The sequence below is a fragment of the Phascolarctos cinereus genome, unplaced genomic scaffold (genome assembly GCF_003287225.1).
Source record: "Phascolarctos cinereus isolate Bilbo 61053 unplaced genomic scaffold, phaCin_HiC Scaffold_4;HRSCAF=312, whole genome shotgun sequence".
Classification (NCBI taxonomy): Eukaryota; Metazoa; Chordata; class Mammalia; order Diprotodontia; family Phascolarctidae; genus Phascolarctos; species Phascolarctos cinereus.
Genome location: NW_027555847.1, coordinates 458,418,118 through 458,432,646, shown reverse-complemented (window position 1 = coordinate 458,432,646; position 14,529 = coordinate 458,418,118). Strand labels below are relative to the sequence as shown.

Sequence of the window (14,529 nt, the reverse complement as noted above, 5' to 3'; positions counted from 1 at the left end):
AGAATTGAAAATTGATTTTTAATGATAAATTACAATTTGGGATACAAGACGGGTAAAGGGACAAGAGCTGGATTGTCTGTGAGCTTGCTTTGTGCTGATGGTCTGTCAGGGGCTGGGGCTCTGGGCCCAATGCCAGGTCTTGCCAAGAGGCTCTCAGCCTTGGGGACTGGTGATCCGGGAGATCAGCAGAGCCTTTTTGTTGCAGGGGAAGCAGTAGGGTGACTCCTTTAAACACAGTGTTGCTGTTGCTGCTACTACTGCTTGCTGGCCGCCTTGCTGGCCAGGTCCTTGGCCCTCTTGGTAGCTGGAAGAGCAGTTTCCTTCGCCTTCTCAGGTGCTTCCTTAGCGGTTTCAACAGGTGTCTTAGGGCTTCATCTTGCAGTTTGGCCAAGATGTTCTCAAAGCCTTTGATGGTCATGGTCACATTACTTTTGAATCCAGCTGGGCCAAACTCCTGCACAGTTCTGGAGACCCCAAACAAACTGGAGGAGACCCAGGCCTCCCTGTTCGATTTCAGTCCAGCCACTGTTTTCAGGGTTCACACAGTGAACACATCTTTCTTCCATCAGCCAAGCATCGTTGATGTTCCAGGTAAAAGTGGGCATGGTGAGGTTATAGGGGTCTACAACAGAGTCCTGGAGGATGTACACTGAGTAGGCTACATGAGCAGGAAAGAAGTGCTCCACCCAGCGGGGCATCCTGTTGCTCTTTGTTAGATGCCACCCAGACAGCACTTGTGGCACAAAGTCCTCCATCAGCACATGCGTGCTGTAGGGGTTGGTGTAACGCTGCCAGAGCAGCAAATACTTGGTCCCAGGAGCTCCAGAGCATGCTCTGCCCCATGAAATGCTCTATCACCATCCCAGGGGTCAGCACAAGGTGGAGGGAGGATAGGGGAGAGAAGGACCACCAGGCTCACGCTTTTTGTCACTCCCAAAGCAGCCGTCCCTGTGGCCACCATGAGGAAGTATCTGGCTACTTGGCATTTCTGGCCACAACCCAACCCTCCCCAAATTCTGTTATTTTAATAACTCTATGTCAAATTATTGGGTGTCATCAGGAATTATATTGGAAAACACATAAAAAAGCAAAATATTTGTGCAAAACCCTTGACTGACCTTTATAAGGGACTGCATATAGTTTCAAGGTGTATCAAGGCCAGAGGAGAATCCCTGGTGGCATCAATTCCAGTTTGAGCTGTAATGCTGCTCGGAGTTGTGATATACCCGAGAGCTATAAGACAGCTTCCATCATTCATCCAGTACAGCCTTTTCCCACTTTCCCCAATTGTTCACTTTCTGATTCCCTCTCCTTTGATGGAAGTTTCCCTGGGAGCTGGATCGCAAAAAGTCTCAGCCTTTTCCCATGCTGGGCAATTCATGTTTCACTAGCCTCAGTTCCTGTACCATTCCTGCCCCCCCCAAGTGACTTCTAGGGGAACAGAAGTGACCCCAACCAGATACTGGGTACTTTCCCTAAAGCTTAGCATAGGCATAGACATACACCTGTACTCTGCCCCCATTCCCTCTGTTTCTCAGTTCCTCTGGCTGAGCACCGCAGAGTCCTGCCACAATGCTATGGCAGCCTGAGCCAATCTCTGCCATGTGGAATTTGAATCTCCATAGCATGGGGAGTAGGCAGGAGGTTGGGGTGTAGATTTAAGTTCTGCTCCTGGCACAGTCACACATCCTGCCCTTTTCCCCCTTTATTCCTCTATTCTCTAGTTAATCTCTGTTAAGACTCCAGCAAATTTTTGCCATTTGGATGTCCACAGCACTTGGTGGGGGGAGGGTGAACCTGTGGTATGGAGTTCAGTTTTGCTGTAAGCCACTGCATCAGTTTGTGCAGCCCTATTGCTGGGGACACGGTGGATAGTGGGTGACTGGGTGCCGAGTGAGCATATTCAGGATTAGAGATTAGCTTTCTCTACTGCTCATCAAGCTTTTGCCTTGTTTGGGTTGTTGGCATTCTAGATCATGGAAACAACTGAAGTTGCTTTATCTCTGGCAGAAAATTCCTATTTTGGAGAGGTTTGAAAAGTCATGAGGATCAGAAAAAATGCTGAGTCTTCCATCTTGCTGGTCATGTTAGTCAAATACATGATGTTCTGATAGTGCTTTGAGGTTTACAGGGCACTTCCTTCAAAATAATTTGGTGAGTTATACAATGCCAATATTATTACGTCCACTTTATAGATAGGGAAACCAAGCTCAGGGAGGTTGAATGACTTATTTATAATAATCTAGCTACAACCTCAGATTTTTTGACTCCAAAATTCAATGCTCTTTCTTCTACAGTCTGCACTCTACATCCTCAAGCAGACCTAGTTTGCTTGGTGTCCAACCTCTCTGTCAGGGGCCTAATATTCATTTTTCAATGTTTTTTTGTAGTCTAATAAGGAGAGCCCTGGACTTGGAATCAAGAGATCTGGGTTGGAATAACACCTCAGATACTTACTAGATAATTATTTAGGCAAATAATTTAATTTCTTAGAATCTTAATTTTCTCATTATCCTCAAGTGAGGATAATATTAGCACTGGCTGCTGCCTGTGCTTGAAGAGCACCAAAAAGACATCAGGTGTTAAAGTCAACCAGAATTGCAAGTTTGTCTTCTTTCAGCACATTGATGATGGGGGGCTCCAGGTCTTCATAAAATTTTTCTTTGACCTTATCAGAGTTCATCGTGGTGGAAGCATATGTATTGATGATGGTGATATGGCACTTTCCTGCAAGTGGTAATAGCATTTTTAAATATATATATATATATATATATATATATATATATATATAAATTTATTTATTTTTAGTTTTCAACATTTACCTCCACAAGATTTTGAATTCCATATTTTCACCCCATCTTGCCCATCACCACACCCCAAGACGGCATGCATTCTGAATATCCCTTCCCCTAGTCTGTCCTCTCTTCTATCTCTCCCCCCCTTCTCTTATCCCCTTTCCCTTCTATTTTCTTGTAGGGCAGGATAGATTTCTGTACCTCATTTCCTGTATTTCTTATTTCCCAGTTGCATGTGGAAACATCTTTTTTTTAAACACATGTTTTTAAAACTTTGAGTTCCAAATTTTCTCCCTTCCTTCCACCCCACCCACCCTCATTGAAAAGGCAAGCAAGTCAACACAGGCCATACATGTGCAGTTATGCAAAACACTTCCACAGTAGACATGTTGTGAAAAACTAACCCTATTTCCCTTAATCCTATCCTGCCCCCCCCATTTATTCCATTCTTTCTTTTGATCCTGTACCTCCTCAGAAGTACTTCCTTCTGATTACCTCTTTCCCAATCTGCCCTTCTCTCTATCATCCCCCTGCTCTCTTGTCCCCTTCCTCCCCTATTTTCCTGTAGGGTGAGACAGATTTCCATACCCAATGGAGTGTGTATGTTATTCCCTGCTTAAGCCAAATCCTATGAGAATAAGATTCCCTCATTTCCTCTCACCTTCCCGTTTCCCCTCCACTGTAAGAACCTTTTCTTGTCTGTTTTGTGCAAGATAATGTACCCCATTCTACCTCTCCCTTTCTCCTTCTCCTAGTATCATCCTCTCTCACCCCTTAATTTTACTCTTCAGATATCACCCCTTCATCTTCAATTCACCCTGTGCCCTCTATCTATGTATCTATGTATGTATGTATGTATGTATGTACGTATGTATGTATCTATCATACATATAATTTTTCCCCCTCCACTACCCTAATACTGACAAAGGTCTCATGAGTTATAAATATCATCTTTCCATGCAGGAATGTAAACATTCCTTAATAAGTCTCTTACGATTTCTCTTTCCTGTTTACCGCTTCGTGTTAAGTGGCAATAGCATTGTCATGAGCCTATCATTCACTCCATTTGCGAGGCATACAAGCTTATTGACTAGATTAGTTTTGATTGGGAAACTTATGTCAACTTCATGGTGCTCCCCATCACTGTGGCCACTCCAGAAAAAACGTGCAGCCAGCTCCAACTTCAGTGAGCTGCCTTCCTTTGCCAGCCTTGTTCCACTCGGGGCTGCTATTTGGATGTGATACCTGCTGAGTTCTCTCACAACAACAGCTGTTCATCTTTCAGGTCTACTGGATTGCTTATTGTCCATAAACATGCACACATTCCATGTATTAATGGTGAGTGAAATCATCTTTGCAAAAGTTCTTGTACAATTTTTGTGTTTCAACATTGCAGAAGGATCTCCTCCTACAGGCCAGGGATAGTTAGGTGAAGCAGACAATTTTTCGGGTACGTTTTCTAGCCCCTTCCTCACCCCAAGAGGTGAGCAGTGTGGTCCTTAAAAAAAGGCTGCTCAGACACCCAGGGGGCTACTGAATCTCACTGCTGCTTCAGTCTAGTGAGAAGATGACCCTATCGCCTGGGCTACCTGTGTACAGCATTGTGACTAGAGCTCCCAGTGTAACCGCACCTGCAGCTCTGTCACTTGCTCGTTGTCACAGGACTTTGAAGTATGTAAAAATAATAACAATGGTATGGGTGATATCTTTTTACTTCTGCATAAATTGGATTTAAGCGAGGCAGAGTTGTGCCTCTCTTATTCTGTCTTCCAGAGTCATTAGAGTCCTGTTGCAAGAAAAAAGTCAAGACCACTGGCAATGGCTTGGATGCAGTGGATGACCTTGGCATCTTCAATGTCTAACCAAGCTCTAAGCACTCCACAGTACCTGCTTCCACTGTCTTCAAGGCCCATTGGAACAAATTGTTCATATCTGTCCATTCTGCTGGGGGAAGTCATCACATCACAAGTTATCACCTCTCTAACTCAGTGATGGGTTTGAGGCCCATCAGTTACCTCATCCTGGTTTAGCCCATCTGCCAAAACAGTTTACTGGGGTGGGGCACTGTGCATGCTACAGCTTCTTGGAATCAACTTGGAGAGTTGGATGACAGATAGACAGCAAGGGTGGAAAGCAGGCCTGAGAAAGTTTTGGCAGCCTCACACCAGAGATACTAGTCTTCCCTGAACACCAGAACACCCCAATATTAGCACTACCTACTTCACAAGTATCAGTATAGCATGGTAGTTAAAAGGACTGACCTTGGAGTTAAGAAGACCTTAAAATTTACCCCTAAGATATACTACCTCTGAGGTCTTGGGCAAAACTCTTAATATCTTCAGCGACCCAAACAATTCCAAGATTATACATCTCAGATAGGCTGATCATCATCAATAAGGCTGATCCTTATTGATGAAAGGAATTTTCACACCAGGAACTCCATATACTAATTAAATCATAGGTCAAAACCAAAAGACCTACCTTATAGTGTTGTTTTTGAAAAAAGTGCTTTGCAAATCTTAAAATGCAATGAAAAGTAAGTCATTATTATTAACTTTCAGGTTCTTTTTTAATCAAAGAGATTTTGGCTAAATACCAAAGAGCAGACTAAGAAAACTTGTTTAAAATGCATTAATTAGAATCCTACTTATATCGCTACTTTCTATTTATTTACTTGAACTAAAATCTGCTCTCTTCATTAAAATTATTTATAACAACCATTTACAAAATGAACTGGATTTAATTGCTTGGACCTCTCTCTAACTATCATCTCAAATGACTTGTGCCTTTACTTAGGGTATCTGATGGGAACGTCAGAATATAGTTCCAGGCTCTAAAAAGGTCTCTAGGTCCCTTGCAAGCATTTAGGCTAACAAAGTCATTTAGACATAGAATAGATTTATTTAAGACAGTAAAGAATACAAAAAGTACTTGCATCTAAGCCCTTAGTGAAGCAAAAGCATTTTCTCCTAAATTTTGTTTCCTTCCCCAGATGTTTAGCTCAAAATCCTCATAAATTCATAGCACCAATCAATGACATAGCTGAGTTATGAAGGGAATTGTGTATCCTGAGGCTAATACCTATCTGACACTTCTCTTTATCCTCTTATGCATCTTTGTGACTGACTCTAGGTCAGCAGTGACTCTCTTCAATTAATGTCTCTCAAATAATACTGGGTGTTGGAAACAGTTCTCTTTCTCTGACCAGCATCTTAGTCTCATTTCTGCACTCCCTTAGTATGACTGCACATTTCTAAGTGCCCCATCTCTCTTCTTCATACTTGTCCCTTTATCTCTGGCATGGTCCACCGACAAATAAGCTCTTGCTCAGGAGAGGAAGGGCTAATTTGATTCCAATCAATACATGCCTGATGCATGTTAATATTGGTTATTGAATAGTACTTGCAATCAACCTTTTTATAACCTGATAACTGCAACTAATGCATAAGATTTTACCTCAACTTATTACCGAGGATCGTTCACAAGAGATGTCTAAACAGAAACTAGCATACATTTACTAATGTATCTTCTGTAGTGTAGATATTAGTAGTTGGAGACATGAGCTACTTGGAAATGGTGATGTACCTTGAAGACCTCACTGGTTTCAGAGAGACCCCTTAAGATTTCCCTGTTTGTTATCAAGACCTTCATAAGGAGTCAGAAGAACATTGATAAATATTGATATTCAAGGGACAAACAAATCCCTTGTACCTCCAAGGTAGATCAATGGAAAGTTATCTCATACTTACTAGTGGAAAGGCTGCACAACTTGCTTATTTATGCAATAGTCCCAGAGACTGTCAGGGACCCTGTCAAGACAATTTACCCCCATCATTCATTGTTCATAGAAAAATTAGTTGATAGAGCACCAGCCCTGGATTCAGGAGGACCTGAATTCAAATCTGGCCTCAGACACAGAACACTTACTAGCTGTGTGGCCCTGGGCAAGTCATTTAACCCCACTGCCTAGCCAAAAAAAAAAAGAAAAGAAAAGAAAAGAAAAGAATAATTAGTTGGACTCTCTGATGAGGAGAAAAATAGAAGTGGTGGATAATTAGCTTGCCAGATGCTGAGTAAAAGAAATCACCTACCAGTGATCCAGAAACTGCTTCAACCAGACAATAGCTCAGAAAGTGATGTTTCAAGTAAAAAAGATTTTGTATTATAACCCAGCAACCTCCCCCCTGAACCAAGGGAAATGACAGTTAGGAGAAAGGAGACTAAACCCAGAAGTAACAATTTTCCTACTTAGAACATTTATCACTGAAAAAACTTACAAAGCATAACCCTTCAGTTCAAATTTAGGAATGCCTCTCCATGCCTCTGATGATTATTGTGATTGGCCCATATCATCAGCTAGTTCAGTTATAGGAGAAGATAAATCAACAAGTCACAGGAGAGCTAGGTCTATTTGATAATGTCACAGCAGAAATCAGAGAAGAGGTTACACATGTAACAGACAATACTAAGCTTACCAATGTAATATATGCTTTGCATATACTGAATATGTTCATTAATGCCAATATTAATTACTTCATGTTTTAAGTATAATTATTTTATTATGTATCATTAATTTGCTCTTATGCTATTGCTATGTATTACTGTAGCTGCATTTGCCTGTGAGTCACACAGTATTATCTGCTTATTTATTTGCATAATTTCTCATGCTTATGGTGTTATTTATTGTCATGTAGGCATATTCATGTCTTTGTTTTGCTGTTACTAGCTTGGGTACTATGGATATGCATGTATTATCATGAAATGTGCATGTTATATGCCATGTGTGTCATGTAGATATAAGCTATATTAGATACAACACAGCCTGTCGGGGCAGCTAGGTGGCACAGTGGATAGAGCACCAGCCATGAAGTCAGGAGGACCTGAGATCAAATCCGGCCTCAGACCAAACACTTGACACTTGACACTTACTAGCTGATCCTGGGAAAGTCACTTAACCCCAATTTCCTAAAAGCAAACAAGCAAAAAACCACAACAAAACGAGCAAACAAACAAAAAACCCCACAATACAGCCTGTCAAGTGATGCTTTATCCAGAGGCTCTTAATCTAGTGCATGAACTTGATTTTATATAATTATAAATTTACATATATGTGTGTGTATACATATATAAAATTATTTCAACGTAATTGGTCTCCTTTATAATCCTATGTGTTTTATTTTATGCATATTTTATCCTATTTATTTTATGCATTTAAAAACATTATTCTGAGAAAGGGTCTTTAGGCTTTACCAGACTGCCAAAGGGGTCCATGAAAAAATTAACAATCTCCATTTTACACTGTACTTGCACATCTCTTGTATGACACCCTAAGGTGATTACCTGGGGTTCTGCTTTAATCATTTTTATTCTCTTAAGTCTTCATGTTTACTTTGTGATTTTTATTTGCAGATGTCAAGTATACCTCAGGATTTTGTAAGGAAAAGAAAATTTCTAGCCTCAGGGTGGAATACAGTACTCCCTCCAGGGATCAGTTAGAAAGTTGGGAATCTGGGAACTAGACAGAGAGCAGTGGCATTTTTGTCTGAAGGGCAAAATGCCTTTGTTGATCTTGGGAAAGAGACAAGTTCTGGTTCCATCTAGCTGAAAAAGAAGGCCACTGTCTTAACTTTGAGGATGATGGAAGATGACAGAAAATGGTGAAGAAGGGAGCCAGCGTGTTATCCCTACCGGAATCCTTATGTTGACATTTTTCACCTGGGGTTCAGTTCATGGCAACAGAATTACTTCTCCCCAGGACTAGAGCACCACAGAAGAACTTTTGGCCTGGGATATCATGACAAAAGTGGGGTCAGCTCAAAGCCAGAGAGCACTCATCTGACATACAGGAATTGGAGTTTACGGATGAGATGAACTTGGAGATCCCTCCCTTCCACTCACCTTTTAGACCTCTCTTTCACTCCCTTGCTGTTCCCCAGCAGAGAGCAGGACAAAGAGGAAACTAACCGAGCTGTTTCTTCTTTCCTTATCCCTCTTGTGAATTCAAACAGTGAGGCCACACTTATTTCTTCAAGTAGTATTGCTTAAGTTAGTTTTTTTTAATGCTTGTGACACTACTAAAAATCCAGATAACCTTTTGAATCCTTGACATTGGAGTTCACTTGAATGTGTAGTAAAAATAGAAAAAAAGAACAAGCCCAAAGGGAAGCAGCTTTAAATTACTGAAGATTTGTGCATTCAAATTGGAGTAACCTGGTTAGGGATTCATGGGCTATCTATTTAAATGAGAGGAGAATGAATCTTAGAGATAAAGAAGAGACCAACACTGAGGGCCAGATTCCCCTGAGATGTAACCCTGAGTGCTGGGCCTGGAGAAAGGAAGACTCATCTTCTGGAGTTCAAATCTGGCCTCAGACACTTCCTAGCTGTGAGACCCTGGGCAACTCACTTAACTGTTTGCCTTAGTTTCCCCATCTGTAAAATGAACTGGAGAAAGAAATGGCAAACTACTCCAGTATCTTTGCCAAGAAAATCTCAAATTATCTCACAAAGGGTCAGGCTTGACTGAACAACAACAACAAAATAGATAGTACAGTTACACTTTAATGTACTCCCTGTCTGGATAACCCAAAGGAGGAAGCATATTGTAACAAAAAAAGATAACTGGATTTAGAGTCAGAAGACTTGGATTCAAATCCAACTCTGCCCCTTATTACCTGTGCGATCCTTTGCCTCTCTGGCCTTCAGTTTTCTGATCTTGAAGATAATGACATTTTACTAGATAATCTCTAAGGTGTCTTCTAGCTCTAAATCTACATGATCCCAAATTCTGGATTAAGCAGCAAGCTAGGAATTAAATCAGATTTTACTGTTTGTGTTGTACATGCCTGCTCACACACTCATATTTACTGTAACACTTAGTATCATGTAGAGATTTAGGCATCCTGGGATCCCTCCATTATTATTAATTAAATTAACAGTGTAAATTTGGCCTAATAGCAAAGCCACTCTTCTAAACAAAGCTATGTAGGATGGGCAGGTAGGCCTGCAGGCAACTTGAATTGAAATAGCCTTCATCCATCTTAAAGCTCGTAATGGGTTCCTCTTCATTAAGTGCGATAGAGGTAGGAAATATGTTTTTGTTTACCTCTTCACATTTCTTAATATATCTTTGTGCCAAAGGCCTTATACTCATAATTTTGCTCTGGTCCTGAAAGACTAAAGTAGAGCTCTGGAGGCTCTCTCTGTACAGATCTCATTTTTAGAGTTCATGAAACCAATAATTTTGAAAATTCCTAACGATCACTGAATATTCATGGAGTGCCCTTAGGGTGAATGGCACCATACTAGGCACTGTGAAGTTTATCCTGTTAATTCCCTGGCTATAATGTCATAACTCAAGGATTGTTTCCTTTTGATAGAGCAAGTAATTAGGATTCTAAGTAAGTGCAGATTTCTATATTCATAAGGATCATTTATGTTAGGAATAGGCAGCAACATCTAGCACTTGGGGATTCCAGCATGTTCTCATAATTGAAATACTTTAGGGAAGGCTGGGTGACTTAATGGATAACAGCACTGGCCTTTCCACCCTTTGCATTCAAATGCAATTTGTCATCCAGAGTGAAATGAATTTGGTCATGTGTAATCCTTCAAGATGGATCAGCCTCATCCTGGAAAAACTCATAACTGTGAAAGGGGCATTGAAAAAAAAAATCCAAAAAATTGTTGCAAACACACATCAATATGCAAGCGATAAATTCCATTTCTGAAATGTTGGGCAACTGTCCCTCTGTGAATGGACAGCTGAACAGCACATAGTTCATTTTCTTTTTCCCAACTACGTAAGGAGGCCACATTTGTTTTTCACTTTGTCTGCCTATAATTGAAGTCCAGTCATGTCATAACTTCATGACTGTGCTTGACTTCTCCTTTTGACCTTCAAAGTGAAACATTCCAAGTGTAACAGACTCACTTTGACAACAGGATCACCCTACGTTGTAAAGACAAGCAACTTTGAAAGACTTAAGAATTCCCACTCAGTGCAATGACCAAAGATCAGAGGGCTGATGATGAAGTATGGTACCTACGTCCCCACAGAGACAGGATGGATTCAAGATGCAGAATGTGACCTATTTTCTGGATGTGGCCAATAAGAATTTGAGTTGTCTGACTAGGCATATTTGTTACAAGGGTTTTGTTTGTGTTTTTCTTTTGTCAATGGAGGGGAGAGGAGGTAGGGAGAGAAAAGAAATGCTTATTAATTGAAAATAAAATAAGAAACAGTAGAAATCACTATGACTTCAGAGAAACACAGACTAATGCATCTATGTAGGGTGCCTGGAGTTAGGACAACAACGAATCTGATGAGAAGAAGCAATAAGAGTGGTCCTCAGGGCACAAGAGCCAGTGATCAAAGTATCCAGATTTCTCCAAGCCTGCTAGAGAATCTTCTGACTCATAAAGAATTGGAATCATTGTTAGAAAGGGCAGAAAGCAGGTTATGGAGAATTTACCAGAAGATGGTTCCAAGACCTCCCAGAGCTTCTTAAGCCCAGAGAGTATACAAACTACTTAGCAGTAATTTAACTCAGGTTACCCAAGTAAATCTTTTGTCCCTGGACTCTTGGTTCCAACCTTCTTAACTGTCATTGTTAATTTAGTGTTATATATGCAACATGTTATATTCTGAAAGGATTACAAACATGGCATAGACTAGACTTCTTATTAAACATTTAAAATTAATATAGACTCATATCTATTTATACCATTTTAGGACTTACAAAAGCATGCCAGCAAGGAATAGTAGATGGTGAGAGGGCCTCTGAAGAAGGCCTGGGCTCCAGTCTAAACTTTGCCATGCGCTGGTTATGTGACCCTGGGCATGTCTCATTGCCCCAGGGAAAACTTTAAGACTATAATTATCCCTCCCACGTTGAGGCTTTCCCGATCCACATTGCTATATCTTGGGTCAGCATAAGAAATTCAATGGGAATTTTTGGGAAATTTTGCAGAAGCCACTAAGGCCAGCAGAGGACACACAGACAAATACTTAACACAAATTTTACAATAAGGTACTGTGAACATCTCATGAAAGAAAAAGAAAAAATTAAGACTTCTCTGGTACGAAGGGAGGGCCAAAAAATTTTACACAAATTTTCCAGATCTCTGGGATACTGTGCCCCTAACCCTTGCAATGTGGAAGGGACAACTGTATAAATTGCATTTTTTTTAACTTTTTCTTTTTTTTTTTGGTGAGGCAATTGGGGTTAAATGATTTGCCCAGAGTCACACAGCTAAGTGAGTGCTATGTGTCTGAGGTCGAATTTGAACTCGGGTCCTCCTGCCTGTAGGGCCAGTGCTCTATCCACTGTGCCACCTAGCTGCCCCTTATAAACTGCAGAGTGGATGCTGATCTCTAGTGATACTACATTACATATGTATATGTATATATATATATATATACACACACACACACATACGTATATATACACATACATATATATACACATACATATATATACACATACATATATACATATATATACACATACATATATATACACATACATATATATACATACATATATATATACACACATACATATATACACATATATATATACACATACATATATATACACATACATATATATACACATACATATATATATATACACATACATATATATATATATAGTATATTCCTTACACCAAAAAACAGAGGCCTTATCCAAAAAAAACCTAATTTTAGTGTATTTCCTCTCATTTATTTTCTATTTATCCTGAGTTTGTTTATAAACATTTGTCTGCTTATTTTCTCCCCCATTAGACTGTGAGCTCCTTGCAAGCAAGAGCTATTTTTTTTTCATTTCTTTGTATCCAGGGCCTAGCACATAGTGCCTGGAATTGTCAATGCTTAATAAATGCTTGTGGACTGACCACTAGAGCCCCTTACTTCTAGCTCTGACACTCAATAGCAGGAGGTAATAGAATGCCACAAAGAAACTCCCAAGCCCTTGGCAGCCTACTTCCTGACCTAGAAGGTGTTTCTATGGTCCATATGTTTCCTAATACTGCTCTGTTGGCCTCAAAGAGCTGGTGAATCTTTATAAGTCTCTAATACCTTCACCAAAGCTATTTAAGGGAGCAAGTTTTCTCTCTCACTAGATAGTGCTTTAGAGATAATTCATTTAGACATCTTAATTTTGAAATAATCCTTGAAATATTGCCTTTGTAAAGTCAATGGTGTATGAAAATGAGTAAACTGGAGTTTGAAGTTACCTAGTAATTCAGACAAATTGCTAGAAAAAAGCAATTGTTGTTCAGTCATTTCAGTTGGGTCCAACTTTTTGTGACCCCATTTGGGGTTTTCTTAGCAAAGATACTGGAGCGGTTTGCCATTTCCTTCTCCAGCTCATTTTACAGATGAGGAAACTGAGGCAAACAGGGTTAAGTGACTTGCCCAGGGTTACACAGCTAGGAAGTATCTGAGACCAGATTTGAACTCACAAAGATGAGCCTTCCTGACTACAAGCTGGGCATTTAACCACTGCTCGAAGGTAAAAAACTTGTCTTCTCCTTAACAATGAACTGGTGGCTAACTGAAGATGACCACTGAAAAGGAATTCTTATGTCATAATCAAAATATCAGTCAACAACATTTATTAAATACCTGCTGTGTGTGTATTAATTGCCAGGTTTGGTATAAGTGCTGAGGATTCCTGGACACAGGAATATCACTGAAAACAAACAAACAAAAAATCTTACTTTCAAGCTTCACTTTCAAGAGGCTAAATCTAAAAAACTTAGCAGGAAGAGAGAATGGGTGGTGCACCTTTAGCACCTCAATTCATCTCCCCCATTTGTCAACTTCCTGTGTATCTTTCCCAGGCTCCCCCACACCTTGTTCAGGGGACACTGGAAATTTACCTCTTTCTACCAGAGAAAGTTCTAAACATCGTCAGATGGTGACAAGCTTGCTCAATTGCTAGCCCAGACAGGCAGGGAGATCCATAGGCTTGTTTTCTTTCTACTTCATTGTTGTCATCCCTCCATCTTCTGTTCCCCACATTTTCCCCCTCCTTTTCCTTCCTTTATGCCATAATTCTCTGTGACTGTTCTTCCTTGCTCATCCTTTCCATAGCTAATTCAGGTCTGGATGTTCTCTAACAGACAGGTAATAAATGTCTGGGAGTGGTCCTAGATACATCTTTCTTCCATATAACTGTGCCACCTAGTCATCCTTGATATTATCAAAAGCGGGTGGACCAAGAACCTTAATAAACCAGAGCAGTGTCGCTGTGGTCTTTCTGAACACACTGTCATAGATCAAAGCAGTTCTGCAGCACAGTATCAAGTTAACAGGTGTCCTTTCTCAGGTTTGGGGTGGGGTTTTGGTTTTGTTTTGTTCGATTAATTTGAAAACGAAAAATGAGAAGGGACAAAAGAATGCAGTACTGAGTCTTTCTGTGCCCAGGAGAAGTTCCAAGAACTGCTTCCCCAATTTATGGACGAAACCCCTGGGGAAATAATCCTGGGATTTTAACTGCATTTGTAAATCTCAAGCTTTATGGGATACTTCCTTCCCTCCCCTCCTTTCCCTTCCCCCCATGAGTAGCCCCTTTTCAGAGTGCAGCCAAAATGTTCGTTTTCACAGAGGAAATCAAAGGAAAAGGATTACAACCACAGACCAAAAATCTGAGCCAGGAAGTAAGTGGGCCCAGGCCCTGGGGGTTCCCCTCATTTGTGCTAGAGCTCTGTACTCCCTGCCATA

The 14,529-nt window shown here is 40.5% G+C and overlaps 1 pseudogene; it reads right to left on the bottom strand.

Annotated features, from left to right (window-relative positions):
- Positions 1–227: 227 nt before the first annotated feature.
- LOC110197258 (PRELI domain-containing protein 1, mitochondrial pseudogene) lies at positions 228–861 on the bottom strand (annotated as a pseudogene).
- Positions 862–14,529: the final 13,668 nt, after the last annotated feature.